Source organism: Petromyzon marinus, chromosome 28 (genome assembly GCF_048934315.1).
Source record: "Petromyzon marinus isolate PM22_M1 ecotype Great Lakes invasive population chromosome 28, UKy_Petmar_22M1.pri1.0, whole genome shotgun sequence".
NCBI classification, from domain to species: Eukaryota; Metazoa; Chordata; class Hyperoartia; order Petromyzontiformes; family Petromyzontidae; genus Petromyzon; species Petromyzon marinus.
Window position 1 is genome coordinate 11,887,218 of NC_133694.1, and position 23,593 is coordinate 11,910,810.

Below are 23,593 nucleotides of genomic sequence, written 5' to 3' on the forward strand. Positions count from 1 at the left end.
CTATAATCCTGTAAAAAACAACCTATGATCGTGTAAAAAAACAACCTATAATCCTGTAAAAAACAACCTATACTGTAAAAAACAATATATACTGTAAAAACAACCTATAATCCTGTAAAAAACAATCTATAATCCTGTAAAAAACAACCTATAATCCTGTAAAAACAAACCTATAATCCTGTAAAAAACAACCTATACTGTAAAAACAACCTATAATCCTGTAAAAACAATCTATAATCCTGTAAAAAACAACTTATAATCCCGCAAAAAACCTATACTGTAAAAAACAACCTATAATCCTGTAAAAAACAACCTATAATCCTGTAAAATACAACCTATAATCCTGTAAAAAACAACCTACAATCCTGTAAAAAACAACCTATAATCCTGTAAAAAACAACCTATAATACTGTAAAAACAACCTATAATACTGTAAAAAAGAACCAATAATCCTGTAAAAAAACAACCTATAATCCTGTAAAAAAACAACGTATAATCATGTAAAAAAACAACCTATAATCCTGTAAAAAACAACCTATAATCCCGTAAAAAAAGAACCTATAATCGCGTAAAAAACAACCTATACTGTAAAAAACTACCTATAATCCTTTAAAAAACAACCTATAATCCCGTAAAAACAACCTATAATCCCGTAAAAAACAACCTATACTGTAAAAAACAACCTATAATCCTGTAAAAAAACCCTAAAATCCTGTAAAAAACAACCCATACTGTAAAAAAACAACCTATAATCCTGTAAAAAACAACCTATAATCCTGTAAAAAACAACCTATACTGTAAAAAAAAAACCTATAATCTTGTAAAAAACAACCTATGATCGTGTAAAAAACAACCTATAATCCTGTAAAAAACAACCTATAATCCTGTAAAAACCAACCTAAAATCCTGTAAAAAACAACCTATATTCCTGTAAAAAACAACCTATAATCCTGTAAAAAACAACCTATAATCCTGTAAAAAAACAACCTATAATCCTGTAAAAACCACCCTATAATCCTGTAAAATACAACCTATAATCCTGTAAAAAAACAACCTATAATACTGTAAAAAACAACCTATAATCCTGTAAAAAAACAACCTATAATCCTGTTAAAAACAACCTATAATCCTGTAAAAAACAACCTATAATCCTGTAAAAAACAAACTATAATCCTATAAAAAAACAACCTATAATCCTGTAAAATACAACCTATAATCCTGTAAAAAAACAACCTATAATCCTGTAAAAAACAACCTATACTGTAAAAAAGAACCTATAATCCTGTAAAAAACAACCTATAATCCTGTAAAAAACAACCTATAATCCTGTAAAAAACAACCTATACTGTAAAAACAACCTATAATCCTGTAAAAAACAACCTATGATCGTGTAAAAAAACAACCTATAATCCTGTAAAAAACAACCTATAATCCTGTAAAAAACAACCTATAATCCTGTAAAAAAACCTATAATCCTGTAAAAAACAACCTATAATCCTGTAAAAAACAACCTATAATCCTGTAAAAAACAACCTATAATCCTGTAAAAAACAACCTATACTGTAAAAAACAACCTATAATCCTATAAAAAACAACCTATAATCCTGTAAAAAAACCTATAATCCGGTAAAAAACAACCTATACTGTAAAAAACCCCTATAATCCTGTAAAAAACAACCTAAATTCCTGTAAAAAACAACCTATAATCCTGTAAAAAACAACCTATAATCCTGTGAAAAACAACCTATAATCCTGTAAAAAACAACCTATAATCCTGTAAAAAACAACCTATAATCCTGTAAAAAACAACCTATACTGTAAAAAACAACCTATAATCCTATAAAAAACAACCTATAATCCTGCAAGAAAACCTATAATCCGGTAAAAAACAACCTATACTGTAAAAAACCCTATAATCCTGTAAAAAACAACCTAAATTCCTGTAAAAAACAACCTATATTCCTGTAAAAAACAACCTATAATCCTGTGAAAAACAACCTATAATCCTGTAAAAAACAACCTATAATCCTGTAAAAAACAACCTATAATCCTGTAAAAAACAACCTATACTGTAAAAAACAATCTATACTGTAAAAACAACCTATAATCCTGTAAAAAACAATCTATAATCCTGTAAAAAACAACCTATAATCCTGTAAAAACAAACCTATAATCCTGTAAAAAACAACCTATACTGTAAAAACAACCTATAATCCTGTAAAAACAATCTATAATCCTGTAAAAAACAACTTATAATCCCGCAAAAAAACCTATACTGTAAAAAACAACCTATAATCCTGTAAAAAACAACCTATAATCCTGTAAAATACAACCTATAATCCTGTAAAACACAACCTACAATCCTGTAAAAAACAACCTATAATCCTGTAAAAAACAACCTATAATACTGTAAAAAACAACCTATAATACTGTAAAAAAGAACCAATAATCCTGTAAAAAAACAACCTATAATCCTGTAAAAAACAACGTATAATCATGTAAAAAAACAACCTAAAATCCTGTAAAAAACAACCCATACTGTAAAAAAACAACGTATAATCCTGTAAAAAACAACCTATAATCCTGTAAAAAACAACCTATACTGTAAAAAAACAACCTATAATCTTGTAAAAAACAACCTATGATCGTGTAAAAAACAACCTATAATCCTGTAAAAAACAACCTATAATCCTGTAAAAACCAACCTAAAATCCTGTAAAAAACAACCTATAATCCTGTAAAAAACAACCTATAATCCTGTAAAAAACAACCTATAATCCTGTAAAATACAACCTATAATCCTGTAAAAAAACAACCTATAATACTGTAAAAAACAACCTATAATCCTGTAAAAATCAACCTATAATCCTGTAAAAAACAACCTATAATCCTGTAAAAAACAACCTATAATCCTGTAAAAAACAAACTATAATCCTATAAAAAAACAACCTATAATCCTGTAAAAAACAACCTATAATCCTGTAAAAACAACCTATAATCCTGTAAAAAACAACCTATAATCCTGTAAAATACAACCTATAATCCTGTAAAAAACAACCTATAATCCTGTAAAAAACAACCTATAATCCTGTAAAAAACAACGTATAATCATGTAAAAAACAACCTATAATCCTGTAAAAAAACAACCTATAATCCTGTAAAAACAACCTATAATCCTGTAAAAAACAACCTATACTGTAAAAAACAATATATACTGTAAAAACAACCTATAATCCTGTAAAAAACAATCTATAATCCTGTAAAAAACAACCTATAATCCTGTAAAAACAAACCTATAATCCTGTAAAAAACAACCTATACTGTAAAAACAACCTATAATCCTGTAAAAACAATCTATAATCCTGTAAAAAACAACTTATAATCCCGCAAAAAACCTATACTGTAAAAAACAACCTATAATCCTGTAAAAAACAACCTATAATCCTGTAAAATACAACCTATAATCCTGTAAAAAACAACCTACAATCCTGTAAAAAACAACCTATAATCCTGTAAAAAACAACCTATAATACTGTAAAAAACAACCTATAATACTGTAAAAAAGAACCAATAATCCTGTAAAAAAACAACCTATAATCCTGTAAAAAACAACGTATAATCATGTAAAAAAACAACCTATAATCCTGTAAAAAACAACCTATAATCCCATAAAAAAAGAACCTATAATCGCGTAAAAAACAACCTATACTGTAAAAAACTACCTATAATCCTTTAAAAAACAACCTATAATCCCGTAAAAGCAACCTATAATCCCGTAAAAAACAACCTATACTGTAAAAAACAACCTATAATCCTGTAAAAAAACCCCTAAAATCCTGTAAAAAACAACCCATACCGTAAAAAAACAACCTATAATCCTGTAAAAAACAACCTATAATCCTGTAAAAAACAACCTATACTGTAAAAAAAAACAACCTATAATCTTGTAAAAAACAACCTATGATCGTGTAAAAAACAACCTATAATCCTGTAAAAAAACAACCTATAATCCTGTAAAAACCAACCTAAAATCCTGTAAAAAACAACCTATAATCCTGTAAAAAACAACCTATAATCCTGTAAAAAACAACCTATAATCCTGTAAAAAAACAACCTATAATCCTGTAAAAAAACAACCTATAATCCTGTAAAAAACAACCTATAATCCTGTAAAAAACAACCTATAATCCTGTAAAAAACAACCTATAATCCTGTAAAAAACAACCTATAATCCTGTAAAATACAACCTATAATCCTGTAAAAAAACAACCTATAATACTGTAAAAAACAACCTATAATCCTGTAAAAAACAACCTATAATCCTGTAAAAAACAACCTATAATCCTGTAAAAAACAACCTATAATCCTGTAAAAAACAAACTATAATCCTATAAAAAAACAACCTATAATCCTGTAAAAAACAACCTATAATCCTGTAAAAAACAACCTATAATCCTGTAAAAAACAACCTATAATCCTGTAAAATACAACCTATAATCCTGTAAAAAACAACCTATGATCCTGTAAAAAACAACCTATAATCCTGTAAAAAACAACGTATAATCATGTAAAAAACAACCTATAATCCTGTAAAAAAACAACCTATAATACTGTAAAAAACAACCTATAATCCTGTAAAAAAACAAACTATAATCCTGTAAAAAAACAACCTATAATCCTGTAAAATACAACCTATAATCCTGTAAAAAAACAACCTATAATCCTGTAAAAAACAACCTATACTGTAAAAAAGAACCTATAATCCTGTAAAAAACAACCTATTATCCTGTAAAAAACAACCTATAATCCTGTAAAAAACAACCTATAATCCTGTAAAAAACAACCTATACTGTAAAAACAACCTATAATCCTGTAAAAAACAACCTATGATCGTGTAAAAAAACAACCTATAATCCTGTAAAAAACAACCTATAATCCTGTAAAAAACAACCTATAATCCTGTAAAAAAACCTATAATCCTGTAAAAAACAACCTATAATCCTGTAAAAAACAACCTATAATCCTGTAAAAAACAACCTATAATCCTGTAAAAAACAACCTATACTGTAAAAAAAACCTATAATCCTATAAAAAAAACAACCTATAATCCTGTAAAAAAACCTATAATCCGGTAAAAAACAACCTATACTGTAAAAAAACCCCTATAATCCTGTAAAAAACAACCTAAATTCCTGTAAAAAACAACCTATAATCCTGTAAAAAACAACCTATAATCCTGTGAAAAACAACCTATAATCCTGTAAAAAACAACCTATAATCCTGTAAAAAACAACCTATAATCCTGTAAAAAACAACCTATACTGTAAAAAACAACCTATAATCCTATAAAAAACAACCTATAATCCTGCAAGAAAACCTATAATCCGGTAAAAAACAACCTATACTGTAAAAAACCCTATAATCCTGTAAAAAACAACCTAAATTCCTGTAAAAAACAACCTATATTCCTGTAAAAAACAACCTATAATCCTGTGAAAAACAACCTATAATCCTGTAAAAAACAACCTATAATCCTGTAAAAAACAACCTATAATCCTGTAAAAAACAACCTATACTGTAAAAAACAATCTATACTGTAAAAACAACCTATAATCCTGTAAAAAAGAATCTATAATCCTGTAAAAAACAACCTATAATCCTGTAAAAACAAACCTATAATCCTGTAAAAAACAACCTATACTGTAAAAACAACCTATAATCCTGTAAAAACAATCTATAATCCTGTAAAAAACAACTTATAATCCCGCAAAAAAACCTATACTGTAAAAAACAACCTATAATCCTGTAAAAAACAACCTATAATCCTGTAAAATACAACCTATAATCCTGTAAAACACAACCTACAATCCTGTAAAAAAACAACCTATAATCCTGTAAAAAACAACCTATAATACTGTAAAAAACAACCTATAATACTGTAAAAAAGAACCAATAATCCTGTAAAAAAACAACCTATAATCCTGTAAAAAACAACGTATAATCATGTAAAAAAACAACCTATAATCCTGTAAAAAACAACCTATAATCCCGTAAAAAAAGAACCTATAATCGCGTAAAAAACAACCTCTACTGTAAAAAACAACCTATAATCCTTTAAAAAACAACCTATAATCCCGTAAAAACCACCTATAATCCTGTAAAAACAACCTATAATCCTGTAAAATACAACCTATAATCCTGTAAAAAACAACCTATAATCCTTCTTCTTTGGTTCTTTCGGTAAAGTCACGTAGAATGAGAATAAAATAATAAATTGATAAAATAAAATAACACAATAATATTCTCACGACGTTTCGGCCACAACACAAGCGGCCTTCATCAGGTGAAGGGGGCGAGACTGTCTGGTAGGACAGCGCTGGAGTGAGAGAGCCACGTTCAGATCACGGCTTTTAAGCTGTGTGAGAGGAACAAAGAGCCTTGACACAGGAATTAGCATAAAATTTAGCATTGAAATGGCTGAATGATTAGCTTGTGACTGGTCACAGAAATAGCTATGTTAAAAGTTAAAGCATACACATCCGCAGAGGCACCCATTGTTAAAAGGAATTAGCATAGAATTTAGCATTGAAATAGCTAAGTTAAGGCATACACATCCGCAGAGGCACCCCTTGACAATGGGATTAGCATAGAATTTAGCATTGAAATGGCTGAGTGATTCGCTTGTAACTGCTACAGAAATAGCTACGTTGAAGTCAGAGCATACACATTCACCGAGGCACTTAGTACAAATCAAACAGGAGAATTTAGCATTGAAATAACTAGGCGAATTTAGCATTGAAATAACTGGGTGATTTGCTAGTGACTGGTCACAGAAATGACTACACATCTGAGCTATTCACAGTACTATATAGTGAACCAATGAAAACTAAAATATAAATTACCTTCATGTTATCAATAAACTCTATATTCTCCAATCAGTTTTCATTGGTTCACTATATAGTACTGTGAATAGCTCAGATGTGTAGTCATTTCTGTGACCAGTCACTAGCAAATCACCCAGTTATTTCAATGCTAAATTCGCCTAGTTATTTCAATGCTAAATTCTCCTGTTTGATTTGTACTAAGTGCCTCGGTGAATGTGTATGCTCTGACTTCAACGTAGCTATTTCTGTAGCAGTTACAAGCGAATCACTCAGCCATTTCAATGCTAAATTCTATGCTAATCCCATTGTCAAGGGGTGCCTCTGCGGATGTGTATGCCTTAACTTAGCTATTTCAATGCTAAATTCTATGCTAATTCCTTTTAACAATGGGTGCCTCTGCGGATGTGTATGCTTTAACTTTTAACATAGCTATTTCTGTGACCAGTCACAAGCTAATCATTCAGCCATTTCAATGCTAAATTTTATGCTAATTCCTGTGTCAAGGCTCTTTGTTCCTCTCACACAGCTTAAAAGCCGTGATCTGAACGTGGCTCTCTCACTCCAGCGCTGTCCTACCAGACAGTCTCGCCCCCTTCACCTGATGAAGGCCGCTTGTGTTGTGGCCGAAACGTCGTGAGAATATTATTGTGTTATTTTATTTTATCAATTTATTATTTTATTCTCATTCTACGTGACTTTACCGAAAGAACCAAAGAAGATGAATCATTGCAGTCACGAAAGCTTTAAATCGAAATTTAACCTATAATCCTGTAAAAAACAACCTATAATCCTGTAAAAAACAACCTATACTGTAAAAAAACAACCTAAAATCCTGTAAAAAACAACCTATAATCCTGTAAAAAACAACCTATACTGTAAAAAACAACCTATAATCCTGTAAAAAACAACCTATGATCGTGTAAAAAACAACCTATAATCCTGTAAAAAACAACCTATAATCCTGTAAAAAACAACCTATAATCCTGTAAAAAAAACTATAATCCTGTAAAAAACAACCTATAATCCTGTAAAAAACAACCTATAATCCTGTAAAAAACAACCTATAATCCTGTAAAAAACAACCTATACTGTAAAAAACAACCTATAATCCTATAAAAAAACAACCTATAATCCTGTAAAAAAACAACCTATAATCCGGTAAAAAACAACCTATACCGTAAACAACAACCTATACTGTAAAAAACCACTATAATCCTGTAAAAAACAACCTAAATTCCTGTAAAAACAACCTATAATCCTGTAAAAACAACCTATAATCCTGTAAAAAACAACCTATAATCCTGTAAAAAACAACCTATACTGTAAAAAACAACCTATACTGTAAAAACAACCTATAATCCTGTAAAAAAACAATCTATAATCCTTTAAAAAACAACCTATAATCCTGTAAAAACAAACCTATAATCCTGTAAAAAACAACCTATACTGTAAAAACAACCTATAATCCTGTAAAAAACAATCTATAATCCTGTAAAAAACAACCTATAATCCCGCAAAAAAACCTATACTGTAAAAAAACAACCTATAATCCTGTAAAAAACAACCTATAATCCTGTAAAATACAACCTATAATCCTGTAAAAAAACAACCTACAATCCTGTAAAAAACAACCTATAATCCTGTAAAAAAACAACCTATAATACTGTAAAAAACAACCTATAATACTGTAAAAAGAACCAATAATCCTGTAAAAAACAACCTATAATCCCGTAAAAAACAACCTATACTGTAAAAAACAACCTATAATCCTTTAAAAAACAACCTATAATCACGTAAAAACAACCTATAATCCCGTAAAAAACAACCTATACTGTAAAAAACAACCTATAATCCTGTAAAAAAACCAACCTAAAATCCTGTAAAAAAACAACCTATAATCCTGTAAAAAACAACCTATAATCCTGTAAAAACAACCTATAATCCTTTAAAAAACAACCTATAATCCCGTAAAAACAACCTATAATCCCGTAAAAAACAACCTATACTGTAAAAAACAACCTATAATCCTGTAAAAAACAACCTATACTGTAAAAAAACAACCTATAATCTTGTAAAAAACAACCTATGATCGTGTAAAAAACAACCTATGATCCTGTAAAAAACAACCTATAATCCTGTAAAAACCAACCTAAAATCCTGTAAAAAACAACCTATAATCCTGTAAAAAATAACCTATAATCCTGTAAAAAACAACCTATAATCCTGTAAAAAACAACCTATAATCCTGTAAAAAACAACCTATAATCAAGTAAAAAACAACCTATAATCCTGTAAAAAATAACCTATAATCCTGTAAAAAACAACCTATAATCCTGTAAAAAACAACCTATAATCCTGTAAAAAACAACCTATAATCCTGTAAAATACAACCTATAATCCTGTAAAAAACAACCTAGAATACTGTAAAAAACAACCTATAATCCTGTAAAAAACAACCTATAATCTTGTAAAAAACAATCTATAATCCTGTAAAAAACAACCTATAATCCTGTAAAAAACAAACTATAATCCTATAAAAAACAACCTATAATCCTGTAAAAAACAATCTATAATCCTGTAAAAAACAACCTATAATCCTGTAAAAAACAACCTATAATCCTGTAAAATACAACCTATAATCCTGTAAAAAACAACCTATAATCCTGTAAAAAAACAACCTATAATCCTGTAAAAAAACAATGTATAATCATGTAAAAAACAACCTATAATCCTGTAAAAAAAACTACCTATAATACTGTAAAAAACAACCTATAATCCTGTAAAAAAACAAACTATAATTCTGTAAAAAAAACAACCTATAATCCTGTAAAATACAACCTATAATCCTGTAAAAAACCAACCTATAATCCCGTAAAAAACAACCTATACTGTAAAAAACAACCTATAATCCTGTAAAAAACAACCTAAAATCCTGTAAAAAACAACCTATACTGTAAAAAACAACCTATAATCCTGTAAAAAACAACCTATGATCGTGGAAAAAACAACCTATAATCCTGTAAAAAACAACCTATAATCCTATAAAAAACAACCTATAATCCTGTAAAAAAACCTATAATCCTGTAAAAAACAACCTATAATCCTGTAAAACACAACCTATAATCCTGTAAAAAACAACCTATAATCCTGTAAAAAACAACCTATAATCCCGTAAAAAAACAACCTATGATCCCGTAAAAAAAACCTATAATCCGGTAAAAAACAACCTATACTGTAAAAAAACAACCTATACTGTAAAAAAAGTATAATCCTGTAAAAAACAACCTAAATTCCTGTAAAAAACAACCTATAATCCTGTAAAAAACAACCTATAATCCTGTAAAAAACAACCTATAATCCTGTAAAAAACAACCTATAATCCTGTAAAAAAACAACCTATAATCCTGTAAAAAACAACCTATACTGTAAAAAACAATCTATACTGTAAAACAACCTATAATCCTGTAAAAAACAATCTATAATCCTGTAAAAAACAACCTATAATCCTGTAAAAACAAACCTATAATCCTGTAAAAAACAACCTATACTGTAAAAACAACCTATAATCCTGTAAAAAACAATCTATAATCCTGTAAAAAACAACTTATAATCCCGCAAAAAAAACCTATACTGTAAAAAACAACCTATAATCCTGTAAAAAATAACCTATAATCCTGTAAAATACAACCTATAATCCTGTAAAAAACAACCTACAATCCTGTAAAAACAACCTATAATCCTGTAAAAACAACCTATACTGTAAAAAACAACCTATAATCCTGTAAAAAACAACCTATAATCCTGTAAAAAACAAATTATACTGTAAAAAAACAACCTGTAATCTTGTAAAAAACAACCTATGATCGTGTAAAAAACAACCTATAATCCTGTAAAAAACAACCTATAATCCTGTAAAAACCAACCTAAAATCCTGTAAAAAACAAGCTATAATACTGTAAAAAACAATGTATAATCATGTAAAAAACAACCTATAATCCTGTAAAAAACAACGTATAATCCTGTAAAAAACAACCTATATTGTAAAAAACAACCTATAATCCCGTAAAAAAACAACCTATAATCCTGCAAAAAACAACCCATACTGTAAAAAACAACCTATAATCCTGTAAAAAACAACCTATACTGTAAAAAAACAACCTATAATCTTGTAAAAAACAACCTATGATCGTGTAAAAAACAACCTATAATCCTGTAAAAAACAACCTATAATCCTGTAAAAACCAACCTAAAATCCTGTAAAAAACAACCTATAATCCTGTAAAAAACAACCTATAATCCTGTAAAAAACAACCTATAATCCTATAAAAAACAACCTATAATCCTGTAAAATACAACCTATAATCCTGTAAAAAAACAACCTATAATACTGTAAAAAACAACCTATAATCCTGTAAAAAACAACCTATAATCAAGTAAAAAACAACCTATAATCCTGTAAAAAATAACCTATAATCCTGTAAAAAACAACCTATAATCCTGTAAAAAACAACCTATAATCCTGTAAAAAACAACCTATAATCCTGTAAAATACAACCTATAATCCTGTAAAAAACAACCTAGAATACTGTAAAAAACAACCTATAATCCTGTAAAAAACAACCTATAATCCTGTAAAAAACAATCTATAATCCTGTAAAAAAACAACCTATAATCCTGTAAAAAACAAACAATAATCCTATAAAAAACAACCTATAATCCTGTAAAAAACAATCTATAACCCTGTAAAAAACAACCTATAATCCTGTAAAAAACAACCTATAATCCTGTAAAATACAACCTATAATCCTGTAAAAAACAACCTATAATCCTGTAAAAAAACAACCTATAATCCTGTAAAAAAACAACGTATAATCATGTAAAAAACAACCTATAATCCTGTAAAAAACAACCTATAATCAAGTAAAAAACAACCTATAATCCTGTAAAAAATAACCTATAATCCTGTAAAAAACAACCTATAATCCTGTAAAAAACAACCTATAATCCTGTAAAAAACAACCTATAATCCTGTAAAAAACAACCTATAATCAAGTAAAAAACAACCTATAATCCTGTAAAAAATAACCTATAATCCTGTAAAAAACAACCTATAATCCTGTAAAAAACAACCTATAATCCTGTAAAAAACAACCTATAATCCTGTAAAATACAACCTATAATCCTGTAAAAAACAACCTAGAATACTGTAAAAAACAACCTATAATCCTGTAAAAAACAACCTATAATCTTGTAAAAAACAATCTATAATCCTGTAAAAAACAACCTATAATCCTGTAAAAAACAAACTATAATCCTATAAAAAACAACCTATAATCCTGTAAAAAACAATCTATAATCCTGTAAAAAACAACCTATAATCCTGTAAAAAACAACCTATAATCCTGTAAAATACAACCTATAATCCTGTAAAAAACAACCTATAATCCTGTAAAAAAACAACCTATAATCCTGTAAAAAAACAATGTATAATCATGTAAAAAACAACCTATAATCCTGTAAAAAAACTACCTATAATACTGTAAAAAACAACCTATAATCCTGTAAAAAAACAAACTATAATTCTGTAAAAAAAAAAAACCTATAATCCTGTAAAATACAACCTATAATCCTGTAAAAAACCAACCTATAATCCCGTAAAAAACAACCTATACTGTAAAAAACAACCTATAATCCTGTAAAAAACAACCTAAAATCCTGTAAAAAACAACCTATACTGTAAAAAACAACCTATAATCCTGTAAAAAACAACCTATGATCGTGGAAAAAACAACCTATAATCCTGTAAAAAACAACCTATAATCCTATAAAAAACAACCTATAATCCTGTAAAAAAACCTATAATCCTGTAAAAAACAACCTATAATCCTGTAAAACACAACCTATAATCCTGTAAAAAACAACCTATAATCCTGTAAAAAACAACCTATAATCCCGTAAAAAAACAACCTATGATCCCGTAAAAAAAACCTATAATCCGGTAAAAAACAACCTATACTGAAAAAAACAACCTATACTGTAAAAAAAGTATAATCCTGTAAAAAACAACCTAAATTCCTGTAAAAAACAACCTATAATCCTGTAAAAAACAACCTATAATCCTGTAAAAAACAACCTATAATCCTGTAAAAAACAACCTATAATCCTGTAAAAAAACAACCTATAATCCTGTAAAAAACAACCTATACTGTAAAAAACAATCTATACTGTAAAACAACCTATAATCCTGTAAAAAACAATCTATAATCCTGTAAAAAACAACCTATAATCCTGTAAAAACAAACCTATAATCCTGTAAAAAACAACCTATACTGTAAAAACAACCTATAATCCTGTAAAAAACAATCTATAATCCTGTAAAAAACAACTTATAATCCCGCAAAAAAAACCTATACTGTAAAAAACAACCTATAATCCTGTAAAAAATAACCTATAATCCTGTAAAATACAACCTATAATCCTGTAAAAAACAACCTACAATCCTGTAAAAACAACCTATAATCCTGTAAAAAACAACCTATACTGTAAAAAACAACCTATAATCCTGTAAAAAACAACCTATAATCCTGTAAAAAACAAACTATACTGTAAAAAAACAACCTGTAATCTTGTAAAAAACAACCTATGATCGTGTAAAAAACAACCTATAATCCTGTAAAAAACAACCTATAATCCTGTAAAAACCAACCTAAAATCCTGTAAAAAACAACCTATAATACTGTAAAAAACAATGTATAATCATGTAAAAAACAACCTATAATCCTGTAAAAAACAACGTATAATCCTGTAAAAAACAACCTATATTGTAAAAAACAACCTATAATCCCGTAAAAAAACAACCTATAATCCTGCAAAAAACAACCCATACTGTAAAAAACAACCTATAATCCTGTAAAAAACAACCTATACTGTAAAAAAACAACCTATAATCTTGTAAAAAACAACCTATGATCGTGTAAAAAACAACCTATAATCCTGTAAAAAACAACCTATAATCCTGTAAAAACCAACCTAAAATCCTGTAAAAAACAACCTATAATCCTGTAAAAAACAACCTATAATCCTGTAAAAAACAACCTATAATCCTATAAAAAACAACCTATAATCCTGTAAAATACAACCTATAATCCTGTAAAAAAACAACCTATAATACTGTAAAAAACAACCTATAATCCTGTAAAAAACAACCTATAATCAAGTAAAAAACAACCTATAATCCTGTAAAAAATAACCTATAATCCTGTAAAAAACAACCTATAATCCTGTAAAAAACAACCTATAATCCTGTAAAAAACAACCTATAATCCTGTAAAATACAACCTATAATCCTGTAAAAAACAACCTAGAATACTGTAAAAAACAACCTATAATCCTGTAAAAAACAACCTATAATCCTGTAAAAAACAATCTATAATCCTGTAAAAAACAACCTATAATCCTGTAAAAAACAAACAATAATCCTATAAAAAACAACCTATAATCCTGTAAAAAACAATCTATAACCCTGTAAAAAACAACCTATAATCCTGTAAAAAACAACCTATAATCCTGTAAAATACAACCTATAATCCTGTAAAAAACAACCTATAATCCTGTAAAAAAACAACCTATAATCCTGTAAAAAAACAACGTATAATCATGTAAAAAACAACCTATAATCCTGTAAAAAACAACCTATAATCAAGTAAAAAACAACCTATAATCCTGTAAAAAATAACCTATAATCCTGTAAAAAACAACCTATAATCCTGTAAAAAACAACCTATAATCCTGTAAAAAACAACCTATAATCCTGTAAAATACAACCTATAATCCTGTAAAAAACAACCTAGAATACTGTAAAAAACAACCTATAATCCTGTAAAAAACAACCTATAATCCTGTAAAAAACAACCTATAATCCTGTAAAAAACAAACTATAATCCTATAAAAAACTACCTATAATCCTGTAAAAAACAATCTATAACCCTGTAAAAAACAACCTATAATCCTGTAAAAAACAACCTATAATCCTGTAAAATACAACCTATAATCCTGTAAAAAACAACCTATAATCCTGTAAAAAAACAACCTATAATCCTGTAAAAAAACAACGTATAATCATGTAAAAAACAACCTATAATCCTGTAAAAAAACTACCTATAATACTGTAAAAAACAACCTATAATCCTGTAAAAAAACAAACTATAATTCTGTAAAAAAAACAACATATAATCCTGTAAAATACAACCTATAATCCTGTAAAAAACCAACCTATAATCCCGTAAAAAACAACCTATACTGTAAAAAACAACCTATAATCCTGTAAAAAACAACCTAAAATCCTGTAAAAAACAACCTATACTGTAAAAAACAACCTATAATCCTGTAAAAAAACAACCTATGATCGTGTAAAAAACAACCTATAATCCTGTAAAAAACAACCTATAATCCTATAAAAAACAACCTATAATCCTGTAAAAAAACCTATAATCCTGTAAAAAACAACCTATAATCCTGTAAAACACAACCTATAATCCTGTAAAAAACAACCTATAATCCTGTAAAAAACAACCTATAATCCCGTAAAAAAACAACCTATGATCCCGTAAAAAAAACCTATAATCCGGTAAAAAACAACCTATACTGTAAAAAAACAACCTATACTGTAAAAAAAGTATAATCCTGTAAAAAACAACCTAAATTCCTGTAAAAAACAACCTATAATCCTGTAAAAAACAACCTATAATCCTGTAAAAAACAACCTATAATCCTGTAAAAAACAACCTATAATCCTGTAAAAAAACAACCTATAATCCTGTAAAAAACAACCTATACTGTAAAAAACAATCTATACTGTAAAACAACCTATAATCCTGTAAAAAACAATCTATAATCCTGTAAAAAACAACCTATAATCCTGTAAAAACAAACCTATAATCCTGTAAAAAACAACCTATACTGTAAAAACAACCTATAATCCTGTAAAAAACAATCTATAATCCTGTAAAAAACAACTTATAATCCCGCAAAAAAAACCTATACTGTAAAAAACAACCTATAATCCTGTAAAAAATAACCTATAATCCTGTAAAATACAACCTATAATCCTGTAAAAAACAACCTACAATCCTGTAAAAACAACCTATAATCCTGTAAAAAACAACCTATACTGTAAAAACAACCTATAATCCTGTAAAAAACAACCTATAATCCTGTAAAAAACAAACTATACTGTAAAAAAACAACCTGTAATCTTGTAAAAAACAACCTATGATCGTGTAAAAAACAACCTATAATCCTGTAAAAAACAACCTATAATCCTGTAAAAACCAACCTAAAATCCTGTAAAAAACAACCTATAATACTGTAAAAAACAATGTATAATCATGTAAAAAACAACCTATAATCCTGTAAAAAACAACGTATAATCCTGTAAAAAACAACCTATACTGTAAAAAACAACCTATAATCCCGTAAAAAAACAACCTATAATCCTGCAAAAAACAACCCATACTGTAAAAAACAACCTATAATCCTGTAAAAAACAACCTATACTGTAAAAAAAACAACCTATAATCTTGTAAAAAACAACCTATGATCGTGTAAAAAACAACCTATAATCCTGTAAAAAACAACCTATAATCCTGTAAAAACCAACCTAAAATCCTGTAAAAAAACAACCTATAATCCTGTAAAAAACAACCTATAATCCTGTAAAAAACAACCTATAATCCTGTAAAAAACAACCTATAATCCTGTAAAAAACAACCTATAATCCTGTAAAAAACAACCTATAATCCTGTAAAAAACAACCTATAATCCTATAAAAAACAACCTATAATCCTGTAAAATACAACCTATAATCCTGTAAAAAAACAACCTATAATACTGTAAAAAACAACCTATAATCCTGTAAAAAACAACCTATAATCCTGTAAAAAAAACAATCTATAATCCTGTAAAAAACAACCTATAATCCTGTAAAAAACAAACTATAATCCTATAAAAAACAACCTATAATCCTGTAAAATACAACCTGTAATCCTGTAAAAAACAACCTACAATCCTGTAAAAACAACCTATAATCCCGTAAAAAAAAACCTATAATACTGTAAAAAACAACCTATAATACTGTAAAAAAGAACCAATAATCCTGTAAAAAAACAACCTATAATCCTGTAAAAAACAACGTATAATCATGTAAAAAAACAACCTATAATCCTGTAAAAAACAACCTATAATTCTGTAAAAAAAACAACCTATAATACTGTAAAAAACAACTTATAATCCTGTAAAAAAACAACCTATAATCCTGTAAAAAACAACCTATAATACTGTAAAAAACAACCTATACTGTAAAAAAACAACCTAAAATCCTGTAAAAAACAACCTATAATCCTGTAAAAAACAACCTATACTGTAAAAAACAACCTATAATCCTGTAAAAAACAACCTATGATCGTGTAAAAAACAACCTATAATCCTGTAAAAAACAACCTATAATCCTGTAAAAAACAACCTATAATCCTGTAAAAAAACCTATAATCCTGTAAAAAAACAACCTATAATCCTGTAAAAAACAACCTATAATCCTGTAAAAAACAACCTATAATCCTGTAAAAAATAACCTATAATCCTGTAAAATACAACCTATAATCCTGTAAAAAACAACCTACAATCCTGTAAAAACAACCTATAATCCTGTAAAAAACAACCTATACTGTAAAAACAACCTATAATCCTGTAAAAAACAACCTATAATCCTGTAAAAAACAAACTATACTGTAAAAAAACAACCTGTAATCTTGTAAAAAACAACCTATGATCGTGTAAAAAACAACCTATAATCCTGTAAAAAACAACCTATAATCCTGTAAAAACCAACCTAAAATCCTGTAAAAAACAACCTATAATACTGTAAAAAACAATGTATAATCATGTAAAAAACAACCTATAATCCTGTAAAAAACAACGTATAATCCTGTAAAAAACAACCTATACTGTAAAAAACAACCTATAATCCCGTAAAAAAACAACCTATAATCCTGCAAAAAACAACCCATACTGTAAAAAACAACCTATAATCCTGTAAAAAACAACCTATACTGTAAAAAAAACAACCTATAATCTTGTAAAAAACAACCTATGATCGTGTAAAAAACAACCTATAATCCTGTAAAAAACAACCTATAATCCTGTAAAAACCAACCTAAAATCCTGTAAAAAAACAACCTATAATCCTGTAAAAAACAACCTATAATCCTGTAAAAAACAACCTATAATCCTGTAAAAAACAACCTATAATCCTGTAAAAAACAACCTATAATCCTGTAAAAAACAACCTATAATCCTGTAAAAAACAACCTATAATCCTATAAAAAACAACCTATAATCCTGTAAAATACAACCTATAATCCTGTAAAAAAACAACCTATAATACTGTAAAAAACAACCTATAATCCTGTAAAAAACAACCTATAATCCTGTAAAAAAAACAATCTATAATCCTGTAAAAAACAACCTATAATCCTGTAAAAAACAAACTATAATCCTATAAAAAACAACCTATAATCCTGTAAAATACAACCTGTAATCCTGTAAAAAACAACCTACAATCCTGTAAAAACAACCTATAATCCCGTAAAAAAAAACCTATAATACTGTAAAAAACAACCTATAATACTGTAAAAAAGAACCAATAATCCTGTAAAAAAACAACCTATAATCCTGTAAAAAACAACGTATAATCATGTAAAAAAACAACCTATAATCCTGTAAAAAACAACCTATAATTCTGTAAAAAAAACAACCTATAATACTGTAAAAAACAACTTATAATCCTGTAAAAAAACAACCTATAATCCTGTAAAAAACAACCTATAATACTGTAAAAAACAACCTATACTGTAAAAAAACAACCTAAAATCCTGTAAAAAACAACCTATAATCCTGTAAAAAACAACCTATACTGTAAAAAACAACCTATAATCCTGTAAAAAACAACCTATGATCGTGTAAAAAACAACCTATAATCCTGTAAAAAACAACCTATAATCCTGTAAAAAACAACCTATAATCCTGTAAAAAAACCTATAATCCTGTAAAAAAACAACCTATAATCCTGTAAAAAACAACCTATAATCCTGTAAAAAACAACCTATAATCCTGTAAAAAACAACCTATACTGTAAAAAACAACCTATAATCCTATAAAAAAACAACCTATAATCCTGTAAAAAACAACCTATACTGTAAAAAACAATCTATACTGTAAAAACAACCTATAATCCTGTAAAAAACAATCTATAATCCTGTAAAAAACAACCTATAATCCTGTAAAAAACAACCTAGAATCCTGTAAAATACAACCTATACTGTAAAAACAACCTATAATCCTGTAAAAAACAATCTATAATCCTGTAAAAAACAACTTATAATCCCACAAAAAAAACCTATACTGTAAAAAACAACCTATAATCCTGTAAAAAACAACCTATAATCCTGTAAAATACAACCTGTAATCCTGTAAAAAACAACCTACAATCCTGTAAAAACAACCTATAATCCCGTAAAAAAACAACCTATAATACTGTAAAAAACAACCTATAATACTGTAAAAAAGAACCAATAATCCTGTAAAAAAACAACCTATAATCCTGTAAAAAACAACGTATAATCATGTAAAAAAACAACCTATAATCCTGTAAAAAACAACCTATAATTCTGTAAAAAAAACAACCTATAATACTGTAAAAAACAACTTATAATCCTGTAAAAAAACAACCTATAATCCTGTAAAAAACAACCTATACTGTAAAAAACAACCTATAATCCTGTAAAAAAACAACCTATGATCGTGTAAAAAAACCTATAATCCTGTAAAAAACAACCTATAATCCTGTAAAAAACAACCTATAATCCTGTAAAAAACAACCTAGAATCCTGTAAAAAACAACCTATAATCCTGTAAAAAAACAACCTATAATCCTGTAAAAAAACAACCTATAATCCTGTAAAAAAAACAACCTATAAACCTGTAAAAAACAACCTATACTGTAAAAACAACCTATAATCCTGTAAAAAACAACTTATAATCCCGCAAAAAAACCTATACTGTAAAAAACAACCTATAATCCTGTAAAAAACAACCTATACTGTAAAAAACAACCTATACTGTAAAAAAACAACCTATAATCCTGTAAAAACAAACCTATAATCCTGTAAAAAACAACCTATACTGTAAAAACAACCTATAATCCTGTAAAAAACAACTTATAATCCCGCAAAAAAACCTATACTGTAAAAAACAACCTATAATCCTGTAAAAAACAACCTATAATCCTGTAAAATACAACCTATAATCCTGTAAAAAACAACCTACAATCCTGTAAAAACAACCTATAATCCCGTAAAAAAACAACCTATAATACTGTAAAAAACAACCTATAATACTATAAAAAGAACCAATAATCCTGTAAAAAAACAACCTATAATCCTGTAAAAAACGTATAATCATGTAAAAAAACAACCTATAATCCTGTAAAAAACAACCTATAATTCTGTAAAAAAACAACCTATAATACTGTAAAAAACAACTTATAATCCTGTAAAAAACAACCTATAATCCTGTAAAAAACAACCTATACTGTAAAAAACAACCTATAATCCTGTAAAAAACAACCTATAATCCTGTAAAAACAACCTATACTGTAAAAAACAACCTATAATCCTGTAAAAAAACAACCTATGATCGTGTAAAAAAACAACCTATAATCCTGTAAAAAACAACCTATAATCCTGTAAAAAACAACCTATAATCCTGTAAAAAACAACCTAGAATCCTGTAAAAAACAACCTATAATCCTGTAAAAAAACAACCTATAATCCTGTAAAAAAACAACCTATAATCCTGTAAAAAAACAACCTATAAACCTGTAAAAAACAACCTATAATCCTGTAAAAAACAACCTATAATCCTGTAAAAAATAACCTATAATCCTGTAAAAAACAACCTATACTGTAAAAAACAACCTATACTGTAAAAAACAACCTATAATCCTACAAAAAACAACCTATAATCCTGTAAAAAACAACCTATAATCAGGTAAAAAACAACCTATACTGTAAAAAAACAACCTATAATCCTGTAAAAAACAACCTAAAATCCTGTAAAAAACAACCTATAATCCTGTAAAAAACAACCTATAATCCTGTAAAATACAACCTATAATCCTGTAAAAAACAACCTATAATCCTGGAAAAAACAACCTATAATCCTGTAAGAAAAACAACCTATACTGTAAAAAACAACCTATAATCCTGTAAAAAAACTACCTATAATCCTGCAAAAAACAACCTATAATCCTGTAAAAAAAACAACCTATAATCCTGTAAAAAAACAACCTATACTGTAAAAAACAACCTATAATCCTGTAAAAAACAACCTATACTGTAAAAAACAACCTATAATCCTGTAAAAACAACCTATAATCCAGTAAAAAAACAACCTATATTCCTGTAAAAAAACAACCTATAATCCTGTAAAAAACAACCTATATTGTAAAAAACAACCTATAATCCTGTAAAAACAACCTATAATCCTGTAAAAAAACAACCTATAATCCTGTAAAAACAACCTATAATCCTGTAAAAAAACAACCTATAATCCCATAAAAAAACAACCTATAATCCTGTAAAAACAACCTATAATCCTGTAAAAACAACCTATAATCCTGTAAAAAACAACCTATACTGTAAAAAACAACCTATAATCCTGTAAAAAACAACCTATACTGTAAAAAACAACCTATAATCCTGTAAAAACAACCTATAATCCTGTAAAAAAACAACCTATAATCCTGTAAAAACAACCTATAATCCTGTAAAAAACAACCTATAATCCCGTAAAAAAACAACCTATAATCCTGTAAAAACAACCTATAATCCTGGAAAAACAACCTATAATCCCGTAAAAATAACCTATAATCCCGTAAAAAACAACCTATAATCCCGTAAAAACAACCTATAATCCTGTAAAAAACAACCTATAATCCTGTAAAAAAACAACCTATACTGTAAAAAACAACCTATAATCCTGTAAAAAAAACAACCTATAATCCTGTAAAAAAACAACCTATAATCCTGTAAAAAAACAACCTATAATCCTGTAAAAAAACAACCTAGAATCCTATAAAAAAACAACCTATAATCCTGTAAAAAACAACCTATAATCCTGTAAAAAACAACCTATAATCCTGTAAAAAACAACCTATAATCCTGTAAAAACAACCTATACTGTAAAAACAACCTATACTGTAAAAAAACAACCTATAATCCTGTAAAATACAACCTATAATCCTGTAAAAAACAACCTATAATCCTGTAAAAAACAACCTATAATCCTGTAAAAACAACCTATAATACTGTTAAAAAACAACCTATAATCCTGTAAAAAACAACCTATAATACTGTTAAAAAACAACCTATAATCCTGTAAAAAACAACCTATAATCCTGTAAAAACAACCTATAATCCTGTAAAAAACAACCTATAATACTGTTAAAAAACAACCTATAATCCTGTAAAAAACAACCTATAATCCTGTAAAAAAACAACCTATAATCCTGTAAAAACAACCTATAATCCTGTAAAAAACAACCTATAATCCTGTAAAAAACAACCTATAATCCTGTAAAAAACAACCTATAATCCTGTAAAAAACAACCTATAATCCTGTAAAAAAACAACCTATAATCCTGTAAAAAACAACCTATAATCCTGAAAAAAACAACCTATAATCCTGCAAAATACAACCTATAATCCTGTAAAAAACAACCTATAATCCTGTAAAAAACAACCTATAATCCTGTAAAAAACAATCTATAATCCTGTAAAAAAACAACCTATAATCCTGTAAAAAAACAACCTATAATCCTGTAAAAAACAACCTATAATCCTGTAAAAAAAACAACCTATAAACCTGTAAAAAACAACCTATAATCCTGTAAAAAACAACCTAGAATCCTGTAAAAAACAACCTATAATCCTGTAAAAAACAACCTATACTGTAAAAAACAACCTATACTGTAAAAAACCTATAATCCTGTAAAAAACAACCTAAAATCCTGTAAAAAAACAACCTATAATCCTGTAAAAAACAACCTATAATCCTGTAAAAAAACAACCTATAATCCTGTAAAAAACAACCTATAATCCTGTAAGAAAAACAACCTATACTGTAAAAAAACAACCTATAATCCTGTAAAAAAAACAACCTATAATCCTGTAAAAAACAACCTATAATCCTGTAAAAAAACAACCTATAATACTGTAAAAAAAAACAACCTATACTGTAAAAAACAACCTATAATCCTGTAAAAAACAACCCATACTGTAAAAAAACAACCTATAATCCTGTAAAAACAACCTATAATCCAGTAAAAAAACAACCTATATTCCCATAAAAAAACAACCTATAATCCTGTAAAAAACAACCTATATTGTAAAAAACAACCTATAATCCTGTAAAAACAACCTATAATCCTGTAAAAAACAACCTATAATCCTGTAAAAACAACCTATAATCCTGTAAAAAACAACCTATAATCCCGTAAAAAACAACCTATAATCCTGTAAAAACAACCTATAATCCTGTAAAAACAACCTATAATCCTGTAAAAAACAACGTATACTGTAAAAAACAACCTATAA

The 23,593-nt window shown here is 27.5% G+C and overlaps 1 protein-coding gene and 2 long non-coding RNA genes across 40 annotated transcripts in view; 1 reads left to right on the plus strand and 2 right to left on the minus strand.

The window, feature by feature from the left end:
- Positions 1 to 23,476, minus strand: part of LOC142929304 (uncharacterized) — a 42,822-nt gene extending 19,346 nt beyond the window's left edge. For 11 of the 35 annotated variants that reach the window (XR_012945578.1, XR_012945579.1, XR_012945577.1 and 8 more), the window contains exons 1-2: positions 7,968 to 23,476; positions 1 to 6,085 (exon numbers count right to left, since the gene is read on the minus strand). This is a non-coding gene — a long non-coding RNA (uncharacterized LOC142929304). Of the gene's footprint in view, positions 6,191 to 7,967 lie in introns of all 35 variants that reach the window. The other 24 variants (XR_012945550.1, XR_012945548.1, XR_012945552.1 and 21 more) reach the window with 24 other exon arrangements.
- The window catches only part of LOC116947028 (putative oxidoreductase YteT), a 338,553-nt gene that overhangs the window by 174,401 nt on the left and 140,559 nt on the right, over positions 1 to 23,593 (minus strand). The gene's annotated exons all lie outside the window — the stretch shown is intronic.
- LOC116947030 (uncharacterized) overlaps positions 1 to 23,593 on the plus strand; it is a 118,963-nt gene that overhangs the window by 67,012 nt on the left and 28,358 nt on the right. The gene's annotated exons all lie outside the window — the stretch shown is intronic.